At 37.4% G+C, this 15000-nt stretch overlaps 1 protein-coding gene across 5 annotated transcripts in view; it reads right to left on the bottom strand.

Annotated features, from left to right (window-relative positions):
* Remo (Remoulade) overlaps window positions 1–15000 on the bottom strand; it is a 502829-nt gene that overhangs the window by 370588 nt on the left and 117241 nt on the right. The window lies entirely within an intron of this gene.

Below are 15000 nucleotides of genomic sequence, written 5' to 3'. Positions count from 1 at the left end.
TATATATATATATATATATAATGTACATATACATACATACATACACAAAGCAAAGAACAATACAAGCCATATAAAATTTTGTAATTACGATTTGACAAACAAAGATTGACTGAAAAAAAAAAAACCTTCCAACAACCAACGAGAATTTTACCCCAAATAAATATTCTCGAAAATAAACAAATAAAAGACTAACGTATAAGCGGTAACATTCTTCTGAAAACCAGATAAAACTGAGAACCCTATAACGAGGAAATATTAAAAGTCCCAGCGTCCAATAAACAGACGGAATGAAGAAATCATTCTAATAGCTTACAAACTACCCAAACGAAATAAAAAAAAAAATGGAAATAAATAACGGAGGCCGAAAGAACTGAACAAATGAAGATTTAGGGGCAAACGCCGCCACTAATGGCCTAGAATGCCTACCACACACAAACTCGCACAAAGAAAGAGGGAGATTAAAGAGCTCCGTAAAAACACTGCGATGAACAAAGGCTTCTTTCGTTGTACACGGCTGTATAATCACACACACACACACACATACACACACGTGGGCGAACACGCGTCCACACACGTACATATAAATATATATATATATATATATATATATATATATATATATATATATATATATATATATATATATATATATATATATATATATATATATATAATCAACACACAATCACGTGTGGAATAGATATAAATTTCTGACCCGCATCAGGATTCGAACCCAGGTCTTTCAATTGAATGACAAGACTGCTGCCAACTAAGCCACACAAGGCTTGTGTGGCTTTCAGCGGTCTTGCCTTTCAACTGAAAGACCTGGGTTCGATCCTGATGTGATTCAAAAACTTTACTGCTTTTAGGTCACATTTCCTCTCTCATGCAGAATCCATCTTTTATTTAGACTTTGAATCTGTTTATATATAGAGTATAATATATATATATATATATATATATATATATATATATATATATATATATATATATATATATATATATGTGTGTGTGTGTGTGTGTGTGTGTGTGTGTGTGTGTGTGTGTGTGTGTGTATAAACTTCTTTTTCTCTTCAGGTAAGCTTCTCAGGAATAAAGAAAAATCACTCACGTTTGCTCTCACAGTAGCCGGACCGTTTCGTCGCCTATCGGAGACGTCTTCAGGATTAATTAAGTCCTGAAGACGTCTCCGGTAGGCGACGAATCGGTCCGTCGACTGCAAGAAGTAAATGGGATCAAACGTAAATCAGATTCTAAATAAAAAGATAATAATAAAGATGCTTTAGAACAGTGGTTCTTAACCTCTTCATTACCACGCCCCCTCTAAGAGTTGGTCCTTCCTTCCACGGCCCCCTTGGATCTAAGAGTAAAATTCCCTCCCAGATTTAAAGGCAATGGAAAAAATAAAAGAGAGAAAGAGAAGGGTGTTTTTATTCTTTTGGGAAGGTATTAGTGAGATACTTGACACTGTTTCTTAGCGACTCTTGTTAAGAGAATAAAGAATATAATTGGAGAATTTTTAATTTTTCCCTAGGGCTCCCCTCCCCCCAGGTTGAGAACCACTGCCTTAGAAGGAAAATTCAGACGGCAGTCACTGTTACATTTATCCTTTTTATCTGCTGATCACAAGATGAACCCCATGAGGAGAGAACTTCCCCAAAATTAGCAGCTACACATAGCTACACAATGAGCTCACCAGCAACTCGACGAACACTGCAGCACAAACACTATGCTCCTCACCTCTGTTTGCCAGCATAAGTAGCCCTCCCTGGGTAATGAGGTACTTCTGTTATAATATACCTTCCACTCCATCTATCCGTACTATATATATATATATATATATATATATATATATATATATATATATATATATATATATATAGACACATATACATATATATACATACATACATACATATTCTTATATGTATAACTGAATCACAAAAATATGGAACATGATGAATATATAAATACACAAAATCTGCTAAGTAAAGGACTATAGATCGAAAGGCCTTGCAGCACTCCATTGCTTCTCTTTCCTTCGTGGATTTTGTCTTTCTTTATATAATTTTATATATATAATATATATATATATATATATATATATATATATATATTACTGTTGGTCGACTGTGGTGGGTCACAGTTAGGTAGAGAATGCAGCGGATCTAGTATCTTTATCCTAAAAGACTTGCTGAAATGATGTCATAAGGCGAGTCAATTAATAATCACTTTAGGCCGTCCTGGATGGGTAACCACCAAGACATACTAGAGACAACTGCACAATCCCCCTGAATAACCTGGGGCAAGGTGTGAAGCTAGCAACCTCATCCCACACATACTTGCTGGAAAACCATAAATATGGCAGATTCCTTCTAAAACAGACTGACTGGCCTGACCTGACTTTTAAGCAATATATACATGATATACATACATATTTATATATATATATATATATATATATATATATATATATATATATATATATATATATATATATATACATACAGACATACATATATACATATATATATCACACATTTATGTACATATATATATACTGTATATATATTAAAAACAAAACAAAATGCCCGAGTACAAACGAGATATGATAAAAACGTTCACGTGCATAATTAACTGTCTACTACGGTGCACGTAAGAACGCACGGCGCGCGCACGTGGGGGAACAAAGCACGGCACCGCAACTTCAAGACAGCACCTTTAACGCACGTAATCTTCACCATCACAGCCTCTCTCCTCTAATCAGATTAAGCAAGATCTTCCTCCGCCCCTTGGTAATGAACTACACCGTCACACGCCATGTCTATATACCCAATAAGTGTCGCGTATCAAAAGGCCAATTTAAACCCCAGCCTCCCTCTCCTCAACCTAACCCCACCAAAACCCCCCCAGCCTCCACACCCCTCCCAATCAAAGGTCTTGGGTCTTGGCCCGGTCAGTGATTTCGTCAATCCGTGGTGGGTGTCAGGACTTGCCAATTAGTCCCAGAGAGGCGGAGGAGGAGGAGGGCTCTCGATACGTCGAGCCTTGTCGATCCTTGTCTCATACGAGTTTCAAACATGTTTCTTGGACCCGTCAACAGTCTGCTGATTGAATTCTCCCTCTCCAGACGACAAGCACCGTGGTCAATCAATCAATTACTCCCGAGATTCAATCAATAATCAATCAATAACCTTGAGATTTAAGCTAATACCCAAGGCTCTTAATTTGCATGTCACATATTCTAGTTACATTCGCATATAGAACAGAATACAGAATTCAGGCCACAGGCCAAGCGCTGGGAGCTATGGGGTCATTCAGCGCCGAAAGCCAAATTGACAGTGAAAAGTTCAGAGGTGTAACAACAATTGTTAGAGACGGTGGAAAGTCAGATGGAAGAAAGAGAACGTGAACGGAGGTACAGCAAAAGGAATGAAAGGGGCAGCAGCTAGGGGCCGAAGGGACGCTGCAAAAGACCCCCAAGTAAAGCCTACGGTGCACCACGTGAGCTGCACTGGCGGCACTAAACCCCCCCCCCCCCCCGGGGCATGTAGAAGCAATGCCCCCTCCTGCAATTTTCCCAATTCCCTCGGCCCTTTTCCACTGCCTCCTCTGCTGCCTCCTCACACTCTCCTTGGCCCTAATTTCAATACTAAATGGACTTTCAAATCACTCGCTCGTGTTGTAACACGACTCCCAATAAGGTGGGTGTGCGAGCGCGGGTTCCTGTAAGTATGCTGGGAATCCGATTCCCATGCGATTCCAAAACGTATTTTCGATATGCAAATGCCCCCGTGAAGCGGCTGTTTACTTGCAAAATCTATGTATCACTTCTGGCGTTTCTCTAGGTTTTGAGAGAGAGAGAGAGAGAGAGAGAGAGAGAGAGAGAGAGAAGATCGGTTGGAAACTGGAATGACAAGAGAGAGAGAGAGAGAGAGAGAGAGAGAGAGAGAGAGAGAGAGAGAGGTGTGGATCGGTCGGAGGCTGGAATGACATAGAGAGAGAGAGAGAGAGAGAGAGAGAGAGAGAGAGAGAGAGAGAGAGAGAGAGAGATGTGGATCAGTCGGAAACTGGAATGACATTTTCAATGGAACTATATGTCTCCTGCAATATATCTGTTGTTTGAATTTTCTTATCAATAATCAACAACAAAAAAATCAAATACGTTATGTTACTCTGATTTTTAAACAAAATATGAACCAAGAAAGGCTGAATTTCAACTTTATCTCTGCGCTATAAACAAGTAAAAAATTCGCCGAAGTTTCTTTGGCGCAATCGAGTTTTCTGCACAGCGTATAATGGTGTATAAAACTCTCAGCCTCAGCCCTTAAACTTTCAGCCACGGCCCATGAAACTGTCTGCCGCGGCCCATGAAACTCTCAGCAGTGGCCCATGAAACTTTCGGCCGCGGCCGGTGGGGGCCGGTACTGTTGGCACCTATAGCGGTGCCAGACGCACGATCATGGCTAACTTTAACCTAAAATAAAATAACAACTACTGAGGCTAGAGGGCTGCAATTTGGTATGTTTGCTGATTGGAGGGTGGATGATCAACATTCCAATTTGCAGCCCTCTGGCCTCAGTAGTTTTTAAGATCTGAGGACGGACAGAAAAGTGCGGACAGAAAAAAAGTGCGGACAGACAGACAAACAGCCATCTCAGTAGTTTTCTCTTAGAGAAAACTACGAGAAAAACTGTTCAAGTCTCTCTCTCTCTCTCTCTCTCTCTCTCTCTCTCTCTCTCTCTCTCTCTCTCTCTCTCTCTACGTGATTACAAATTCTCTTCAATACAGGTAACATCATAATAGTCAAGGAACTTATCGATAAAGACATCCCGGTGTTTCAAAGCGCTGAGTTGATATACAGAACAGCTCTAGAAAGCACTACCTTTGTCAAAAAGCATATATGAATTATACTTTGAAATAAAATATCCTCTGCAGACAATAAGGTTTTTTTTATTCCAGACAAGTTATCAATAGGGAGAACCCCTGATGACGGAAACAATACTCAAATCATTAAGAAAACAATCTTCATAAAAGAAACACAGTAGTCCCTAAGTATCACCCCCATGCTGTGTAATGTAAACCTAATATATATGATAATTCGGAGACATAAACCTAACGTCTGTTTATATTATTGAAAGAATTCAGTATGAAAAGTTTTCAGTAGTGTAAAGGAAATCTTAAAAGCACACTGGCAACAAGAGCCACATTCCTCAAAACCACTTTTAACTATCAGAACGCCTCTCGTATCTCGGGTACCTTGCCATATCATAGGTCTCAACCCCCGTAGGGAGGCTAGTGCCGTCAGTGCACCTCATGCGGCGCACTGTAAGCATTACTTAAGGTTCTTGGCAGCGTCCCTTCAGGCCCTAGTTGCAACCCCGTCCATTCATTTTACAATATCCGCTTTCAGACTCTTTCTTCCATCTTACTTTCCACCCTCTCCTAACAATATTGTTTCAGAGTGCAACTGCGAGGTTTTCCTTCTTTTGCACATTTAAGACCTTTTTTATTCTCAGTATACCTTTCAGCGTTGAATGACCTTACAGGCCCCAAAGCTTGTCCCTTGGCCTAATTTTATATTCCGTTTCATTCCATAAGGTCTCAACCAACAAAACTACAATTATGATACTGGTATAGGTGTGAGTACTTATACCTGTATTAACAAAAGCAAAAGATGAAAACATTTTTCTCAATCACTTACTGTGTTAACAAAACACTTCTGACATCACACCTCCACAGGAATGACGAAACTAGCCAATTAATAAGTAAATTACTACCTTTCCAAGGCTTTTTAATAAACTGTAACGATGATGAAACAATGAAAGAATGGAATAAAACAGAACATAGAATTTAGGCCAAAGGCCAAGCGCTGGAACCTATGAGGTCACTCAGCGCTGCATGAGAAACTGACAATAAGAAGGTTTGAAAAGTGTAACAGGAGCTAAACCTCTCAGTTGCAATATGAAGCAGTTTTTAGAGAGGGTGGAAAGATGGAAGAAAGAGAATATGAACGGAGGTTCAGTAAAAAGAATGAAAGGGGTTACAGCTAGGGGCCCAAGATACGTTGTAAAAGTCAAGTATGCCTTAGTTTAACCAGACCACTGAGCTGATTAACAGCTCTCCTAGAGAGGGCTGGCCCAAAGGATTAGATTTATTTTACGTGGCTAAGAACCAACTGGTTGCCTAGCAACGGGACCTACAGCTTATTGTGGAATCCGGACCACATTATGACGAGAAATGAGTTTCTATCACCTGAAATAAATTCCTCTAATTCTTCATTGGCCGGTCGGAGAGTCGAACGCTGGGCCAACAGCGCGCTAGCCGAGAGCTCTACCCACCCCTCCAATGAAGAACGGATACGTTGCAAAGAACATAAGCTATGCTCACAGTGCGCCGCGTGAGGTGCAAAGAGGCCACCAACCCCCTCGACAGAGATGACGAAACTAGACTATTAAGTCAATTGCTGACTTTCCAAGGCTTTCCTAATAAACTGTAATGGCGATGATATATCAGCAATGAGAGAGAGAGAATTTGTAATAGGAAAAATTGTCCGATAAGAAATAAACTGAAGCCACACAAAAATGAAATGACAGCCGAGTGAGTTCCGAGCACGAATTCAATCAGAACTGACGGCCAATCACAATTGATCGAGAATTATTTCAAGGGAATTACTGGGCATTAACCCTGACCTCCTTCTCTCATTCTTTCTCATCTTTACCCTTCCCGCGTCGGAAGTGGCAAAAGAGGATATTTTCTTTAATACAAAATACTGCATATTGGTTCTTTTGGACTTTTATTGATGCAAACTAACCTCTGATACATTATGTATTACATAATATATATATATATATATATATATATATATATATATATATATATATATATATATATATATATATATATATATATATATATATATGTATATATGTATATATATGTATATATATACATATACATACATATACATACATATATATATATATATATATATATATATATATATATATATATATATATATATATATATATATATATATATATATATATATTATATATATATAAACACATATAAGCTCTCTCTCCTAGAAGGTACACGCATATGCACACACCCACATACAGACGCACATACACACAAACACACACACACACACATATATATATATATATATATATATATATATATATATATATATATATGTATATATATGTATATATATATTATATATATATATATATAAATTGCATTTGTGTACAATATGACTACAATTGGCAGTCACCATAGCGTTTATTTTCCTGGAACCATCCCTATTGCGGGTGTGTGTGTGTGTGTGTGTAAAATATATATATATATATATATATATATATATATATATATATATATATATATATATATATATATATATATATATATATATATATATATAATATATATATATATATATATATATATATATATACATACACACACACACACACATACATACATATATAATTTCAAAAAAGTCAGATGAAGAAATAACCCAACGAAAGGCGACTGAAATGTAAAAACTACTACAATGAACAACATAAATTAATGAGCAATCCAAATTTTTAAAAGTGCGGACAGCCAACGTAATAAAATGAATGAAAATAAATTTCTAAAAAAAATGAATGATGAAAGAGGAGCACCCGCTACCCAACTCCGCCAACTCAATAATCTGAACCTTTTGACACTTGACAGGTAAACACATAAACCGCATTTTTGCAGATGTCACTCGCAATGCCTGTCACATGCACATACCCAGTCCCCGACCACCCGCCTCCCACACGCCACTCTCTCTCTCTCTCTCTCTCTCTCTCTCTCTCTCTCTCTCTCTCTCTCTCTCTCTCTCACACACACAACATACGGCGGGAGAAGACAGAAGACTAAAATATCAATAAAACACAATGGACAGAGCTTTCTCTCTCTCGTATGTATTAAACGATCCTCTCTCTCTCTCTCTCTCTCTCTCTCTCTCTCTCTCTCTCTCTCTCTCTCTCTCTCTCTCTCTCATAAACTGGGAGAAAAGAGAAAAGAAGACTAAAATACCAATAAAAAACGATGGACAAAGATTTCTGTCATATGTTTTAAATGATCCCCTTTCTCTCTCTCTCTCTCTCTCTCTCTCTCTCTCTCTCTCTCTCTCTCTCTCTCTCTCTCTCTCTCATAAACTGAGAGAAAAGAGAAAAGAAGACTAAAATACCAATAAAAACGATGGACAAAGATCTGCCATATGTTTTAAATGATCCCCCCACCCCACCCTCTCTCTCTCTCTCTCTCTCTCTCTCTCTCTCTCTCTCTCTCTCTCTCTCTCTCTCTCTCTCATAAACTGAGAGAAAAGAGAAAAGAAGACTAAAATACCAATAAAAAAACGATGGACAAAGATCTGCAATATGTTTTAAATGATCCCCCACCCTCTCTCTCTCTCTCTCTCTCTCTCTCTCTCTCTCTCTCTCTCTCTCTCTCTCTCTCTCATAATCTGGGAGAAAAGAGAAAAGAAGACTAAACTACCAATAAAAAACGATGGACACTGGTTTCTCTGTCATGTGTTTTAAATAATCCCCTTCTCCCCGCTCCCCTATACACTCTCTCTCTCTCTCTCTCATAAACTGGAAGAAAAAATACAGGACTGAAATACTGAAATATCTAAAAAAAAAAAAAAGAAATTAAAAATAATGAACAAACCTCAATCTGTCTCATGTTTTAAATGATTCTCTTCCCCGTCTCATCTCATATCTCTCTCTCTCTCTCTCTCTCTCTCTCTCTCTCTCTCTCTCTCTCTCTCTCTCTCTCTCTCATAAAGCGGAGGAGGAGAAAATGGCGGACTAAAATATCAATGAAAAGCAATGGTCAAAGCTTCCTCTCTCATGCGTTTTAAATGGTCCTCTTCCCCCTCCCATTTCTCTCTCTCTCTCTCTCTCTCTCTCTCTCTCTCTCTCTCTCTCTCTCTCTCTCTTTCTCTCTCAAACAAGGCGGCCCCCCCCCCCTCTGTTAACGATCAATTCACGAGCAAATGTGAACCTCGTTACAGAGAGCTATTTCACACATTACCCCCCTATGGTATGATGTAGCATTTTTACGGGGCCGGCCGAAATATCGGACGTCCCATCGATTGCTATTCCATTTAGGTAGATACTCTCTCTCTCTCTCTCTCTCTCTCTCTCTCTCTCATCAACTGTAAAATAAGACTAAAATATCATAAACAATGGACAAAGCTTTCTATCTCATATATTTTAAATTATACCTCTCTCTCTCTCTCTCTCTCTCTCTCTCTCTCTCTCTCTCTCTCTCTCATCAACTGTAAAAAAAGAAGACTAAAATATCATAAACAATGGACAAAGCTTTCTCTCTCATATATTTTAAATTATACCTTTTATCTCTCTCTCTCTCTCTCTCTCTCTCTCTCTCTCTCTCTCTCTCTCTCTCTCTCTCATCAACTGTAAAAAAAAGACTAAAATATCATAAACAATGGACAAAACATTCTCTCATATATTTCAAATTATCTCTCTCTCTCTCTCTCTCTCTCTCTCTCTCTCTCTCTCTCTCTCTCTCTCTCTCTCTCTCTCATCAACTGTAAAAAATGAAGACTAAAATATCATAAACAATGGACAAAGCTTTCTCTCTCATGTATTTTAAATTATCTCTCTCTCTCTCTCTCTCTCTCTCTCTCTCTCTCTCTCTCTCTCTCTCTCTTCTTTCGTAAACTGGGAGAAAACAAAGATTAAATGATCAATAAAAAACAATGAACACAGCTCTCTCTCTCTTAAACTGGGAGAAAAAAAGACTAAAATATCAATTAAAAAAACAATGGACAAAGATTTCTCTATCATATGTTTTAAATGATCCTTTTCTCCTCCCCCCACCCATCTCTCTCTCTCTCTCTCTCTCTCTCTCTCTCTCTCTCTCTCTCTCTCTCTCTCTCTCTCTCTCTCTCTCTCATTTTTAAGCTATTCTAATCCATTTTTGTTTATTACAAACAATCTACAGGAACACACCAACAGTATAACAACAAAAACGAAAGGAATTTCAAATTGTGCAACAGCATCTCAGATGTTCAGGACTTGACACCAAAATGAAATCAAAACTTTTTTTGTTCTAATTTAATGAAGTTCCTTCTTCTTGATAAGCTGAAACGCTGAAATGAAAACTAAAGCAGTCGTAAGGATTCAAGATGACAAACCAGAGGAAAAGCGGAATCAAAGCAATTAAATCAAATTCTTATATGAAATGTCACATCAAGAAACAGCTGTGCAAAATATGAGCAAAACTGAAAACACGCAGAGGCCCATACACGCCCTATGCCCCTGTGGTACAGCGGTTATCATCCATACCTTTACAGAGAGGACTAAGAACGATCCTACATGGGAAGTAACAAGTTATACCCGTTTCCATAAAAAAAAAAGTAAAGCAAGTGAAAAATGAGCCGAAGTTTCTTCGGCGCAATCGAGTTTTCTGTACATCGTATAATCAAGGCCACCGAAAATAGATCTATCTTTCGGTGGTCTCTGTATAATGTTGTCTGAGCCGCGGCCCATGAAACTTGACCCACGGTCCGGTGGTGGCCTATCCTACATCGTTGCCAGATGCACGATTACGGCTAAATTTAACCTTAAATAAAATGAAAACTACTGAGGCTACAGGGCTGCAATTTGGTACGTTTCATGACTGAAGGGTGGATGATCAACATACCAATTAGCAGCCCTCTACAGTAGCCTCTACAGTTTGTAAGATCTGAGAGCGGACAGAAAAAGTGCGGAGGGACAGACAAAACCGGCACAATAGTTTTCTTTTACAGAAATCTAAAAACTGCATCTCTGTTGGCCTAAGCAGTAAATATGTACCTGGTAGTATGCCAACTGCGGTGCGTTGCAGCCTTGGGTAGCGTAGGCCATGTGGCTGGCAAGTTGACCCCAAAATACCTCCTGAGAACTCAAAGGTCAACACTCAAACAAGTCTTATGGAGCGAGGTTGCCAGCCAATGCTCTTCCGCCTTTATTGCAGCTATTTCAGTCGTCTATCTACCAGGTGCCGAATTCACTCACTGCTTAGGTCATCAGAAGCACAACGGGCATCAACTAAATGTACCAATCCGCCCGTCTTACCTTAAGAGTAAAACTTTGGACTTCTTGCTGGAATACGACCTATTACGCCACGAGAATGGTTCAACATGTGTGTGTGTGTGTATATATGTGTGTGTGTGTGTATATATATATATATATATATATATATATATATATATATATATATATATATATATATATATATATATATATGATTATAGTCATGATACGTGATTTACATATCTAACAACCACAAGAAAATGAAGCAGGGTTGTGAACCTTAGTATTTACAACCCTGTCTCATTCTCATGTAGTTGGTACACATCCACACACACACATACATATATTCACATAATTTTATACAAACACACACATATATACATATATATATATAAACACAAATATATGAGTGCATGTTTGCTTATGCATGAAGGCATAACAAAACCTACAAAGCTACAACCTACATACATATTAACATAACAAGAAAAGAAAAAACTACCCTCACCCCCCCCCCCACAAAAGCTCAGCCACCTTCCAGCCAGTGGGCAGAAACAATGTCGGAAGCAGCTTTATCGGAATCCGAGCGACTTCCCAACGTGAATTCGATATGCAAATGTCCCCCGGAAAACGCGTTATTCATTTGCGCCCTGTTAAAATAACGCCAGCTTTTGTGCCGTGTCCAACACCAAAATAAATTCAGGGTTTTTTTTTTTTTTTTACAAAGCGTAGCTTCCTTTGGAATTTACTCTTTTTTCGCCTATTACGTGCCAAATAATAACAGTAATAAGTACTATTAGAATTATTATTATTATTATTATTATTTTATTATTATAATCTTCAACGTGTTCGTCATGATCATACTTTTGAAATAAGGCGTGTATTCTCCTTAGAGTTTGTATATTTTCTTTTCCTTTGCGTTAATGTATCTCCAAAACGAAGAAGATATTATTGTTCAAAGTCTTATCATTACTACTACTGTCTTTGCTTTAGTTAACACCATTATTGGTAGTAATTCTCTCAAAATTGAATTACTATGATCACATAATCCGAATTAATCAAAGAATCTTGTACACCAACAAAGGTGGTAATAATAACAAAGTAAAGTATTTGACAACAATATTATAAGAATAAGTGAGGCAATGGAATGTGAACAAACAAATCCGAAAACAAACTTTAAGCGACGCCAGTCTAAATAATACGATAAATCAACAGAATTACCTTCAACAGTGAAAACACCAACCAAACTAGACCTAGCACTTTATTACTTATTTAAAATATTTCATGCAACTGAATTTTCCTCGAAATTTTCGTAATATGCGTACACTACTAACTGAACAATATGTAACTACACGTGGACATAATTCCATCTTGTTCCCTAAAATTTCGTTTCTAAAAATTCGAGCAACTCCTAGGTCATTCATCCTAAGACCGGCTGATATTCGAGTCCAGGGCATTTTCCATTAAAATGACGATAATTAAACGGCATTTAGTCTCCTCAGACAAATAAAGACAACTAATTTGCATAACTACAGAACAAAATATTTGCATAAGTCAATATGTATTAGTTTTAAGAACATTCAGTCACAATCCGCGATACCTAGAAGGTACATCAACGGCCCATGATTATTATTCTCAATCTATCTGAAAGTGTTCGAGACAGCATAGTTATTCCACTTCAATTAACCATCTATAATAATGAAATCTGAGTGGATCTTGTTTGTCCTTCTAGGGGAGACATGATACAGCCACCCACGCCCTGCACACCGGTTTATCCGCCCCGGATGGGGGAAGGGTAGGGGAGACATCCACCCTCCTCCTGCAAATCTGTTTGTCCGCCCGGTGGGGACGGGGTAGGTAGGGGATCGGAAGGGTAGGGGGAGAGAGCAGTTCCAACGCACGTAGCGCTCGCCAACAAGCTCGTCTTTAATATAACTCAGGCTTGAAAAACAAAACTGCCATTACCCAAGTCACACCGACTTCAAAAGACATGGTCAGCATCACTTTCTAAATTAAGTGTTGCATATCTGATAGGGTAGACATGTGCTGCCATCTATGGGCGGCTGCTGCGTCATTTTAGGAACCGCAGTAAGATGTGTTGACCACGTACAACCAATGTTTCCTAACACAGGGTCGCGTCTTGGCCTCTTTCACAAATCTGATATGAGTTCTATTGCCTGAACTATACTTGACTGAACCTTCCATAGCTTTTTTTTTTCATTCGCTTATATTTACGAGTATATATTAGTTTTTTTAATAACATACAGTACATCGTTTTGTTTATCATTATCTGACACGTTCGTATATATAGCCATATTTACCAGTGTTATTAATCATATGCATTAATATGTCTTCATTACTATAATATTCAATGCAGTTCTACCTTTTCCGTCCTATTTTTATAAAAAAAAAAAAAAGAGTAATTGCAATCATTGGAAGCTTGCCAGGCAAGGCTATGGCCTTCTTGTTGTCCACAAGAATGTAAATGAATAATAATAATAATAATAATAATAATAATAATAATAATAATAATAATAATAATAATAATACTGTTGAAAGTTATTGCTGCATCAGCTTCATTCAGTTTATATAGAGTTTTCTCTATTTTTCTAATAACTGATTTCTTTGGGCTACTGCACCGGGCCAGTAACGTACCGATGTTCATCATCTTAGGGAGAAAAATTGTCACAGATCAGGGTGTGACTTTATTCAATAAGTAAACGCCAAGAGAAGTCAGTAATTAGAAAAATGGAGAAAACTCTATACAAACTGAATGCAACTGAAGCAGCAATAACTTTCAACAGTACATGTTTGAAAGAGGGTCTATTAACCAAATATAATAGTAATAATAATAATAATAATAATAATAATAATAATAATAATAATAACAATAATAATAATAATAATGATAATTAATAATAATAATAATAATAATAATACTATTTTGTTGAATAAAATGGCTGCATTTTGCGAAGTGATTTTATGCTGAGTTTTCTCAGTTCTTCTAATAATTCGCTGTTCCTGCACATCAATATTAGTCAATAATTATCAATGTTCATATTTCGATGGATGAAACTGCGTATTTCTTCCATCAGAAATTTAAAATAAAGAATTTCTGGTGTAAGAAACATGCTGTTTCATCCATCCAAATATGAACACTGGACAATTACTGACTAATATTGATGTGTAGGAAAAGCGAAGTACTTGAAAAATTGAGAAAATTCAGTATAAAATCACTTCACAAAATGCAGCCATTTTATTCAACAAAACTTACCTCAAAGAGGGTCTTCTTCCTTCGCAATAATAATAATAATAATAATAATAATAATAATAATAATAATAATCCTAAATAAATCTTGAGACCAAATACCTTAAACCCTCACTTGACGCATATCGTGAGGCACATCCCACTCATTCAAATGAAACAACATAACACGTTACTAAAAATAGGAAAGTATTTCAACTACAAATACGAAAAAAAAAAAAACTTTAATTAAGTTCTCCAAGGATGCAGACGGAGACTTCTCAATGGACTGCTTTTTATTCCAAGAAATAAAAAAAAACCGCTTGCAAGCGTTCCCCGTTTGCAATCTCCCGGACCTTAGGAAGCTGTTGCAATATCTTCGCTCTTTTGACAAAGAACGGTCTTGCGAGGCTTTAGCCCGGCCATTTAAACGTCTTTGCAAAGGCTGCAACAAAGCGGTAAACAACAAACACGAGAGAGAGAGAGAGAGAGAGAGAGAGAGAGAGAGAGAGAGAGAGAGAGAGAGATTCTCTTACAGCAGAGAGCGAATGAACGGAGGGATGAAATTTTCTGGAATTTTCTGCGAGAAATAAAATTGTTTGTATGTATGTATGTATGTATGTATGTATGTATGTATGTATATACATATAAAATGTTTTATGCCTATATTTATGTAT

Source organism: Macrobrachium rosenbergii, chromosome 48, assembly GCF_040412425.1.
Source record: "Macrobrachium rosenbergii isolate ZJJX-2024 chromosome 48, ASM4041242v1, whole genome shotgun sequence".
In the NCBI taxonomy this organism is placed as follows: domain Eukaryota; kingdom Metazoa; phylum Arthropoda; class Malacostraca; order Decapoda; family Palaemonidae; genus Macrobrachium; species Macrobrachium rosenbergii.
This window is presented reverse-complemented; position numbering and strand designations above follow the sequence as displayed.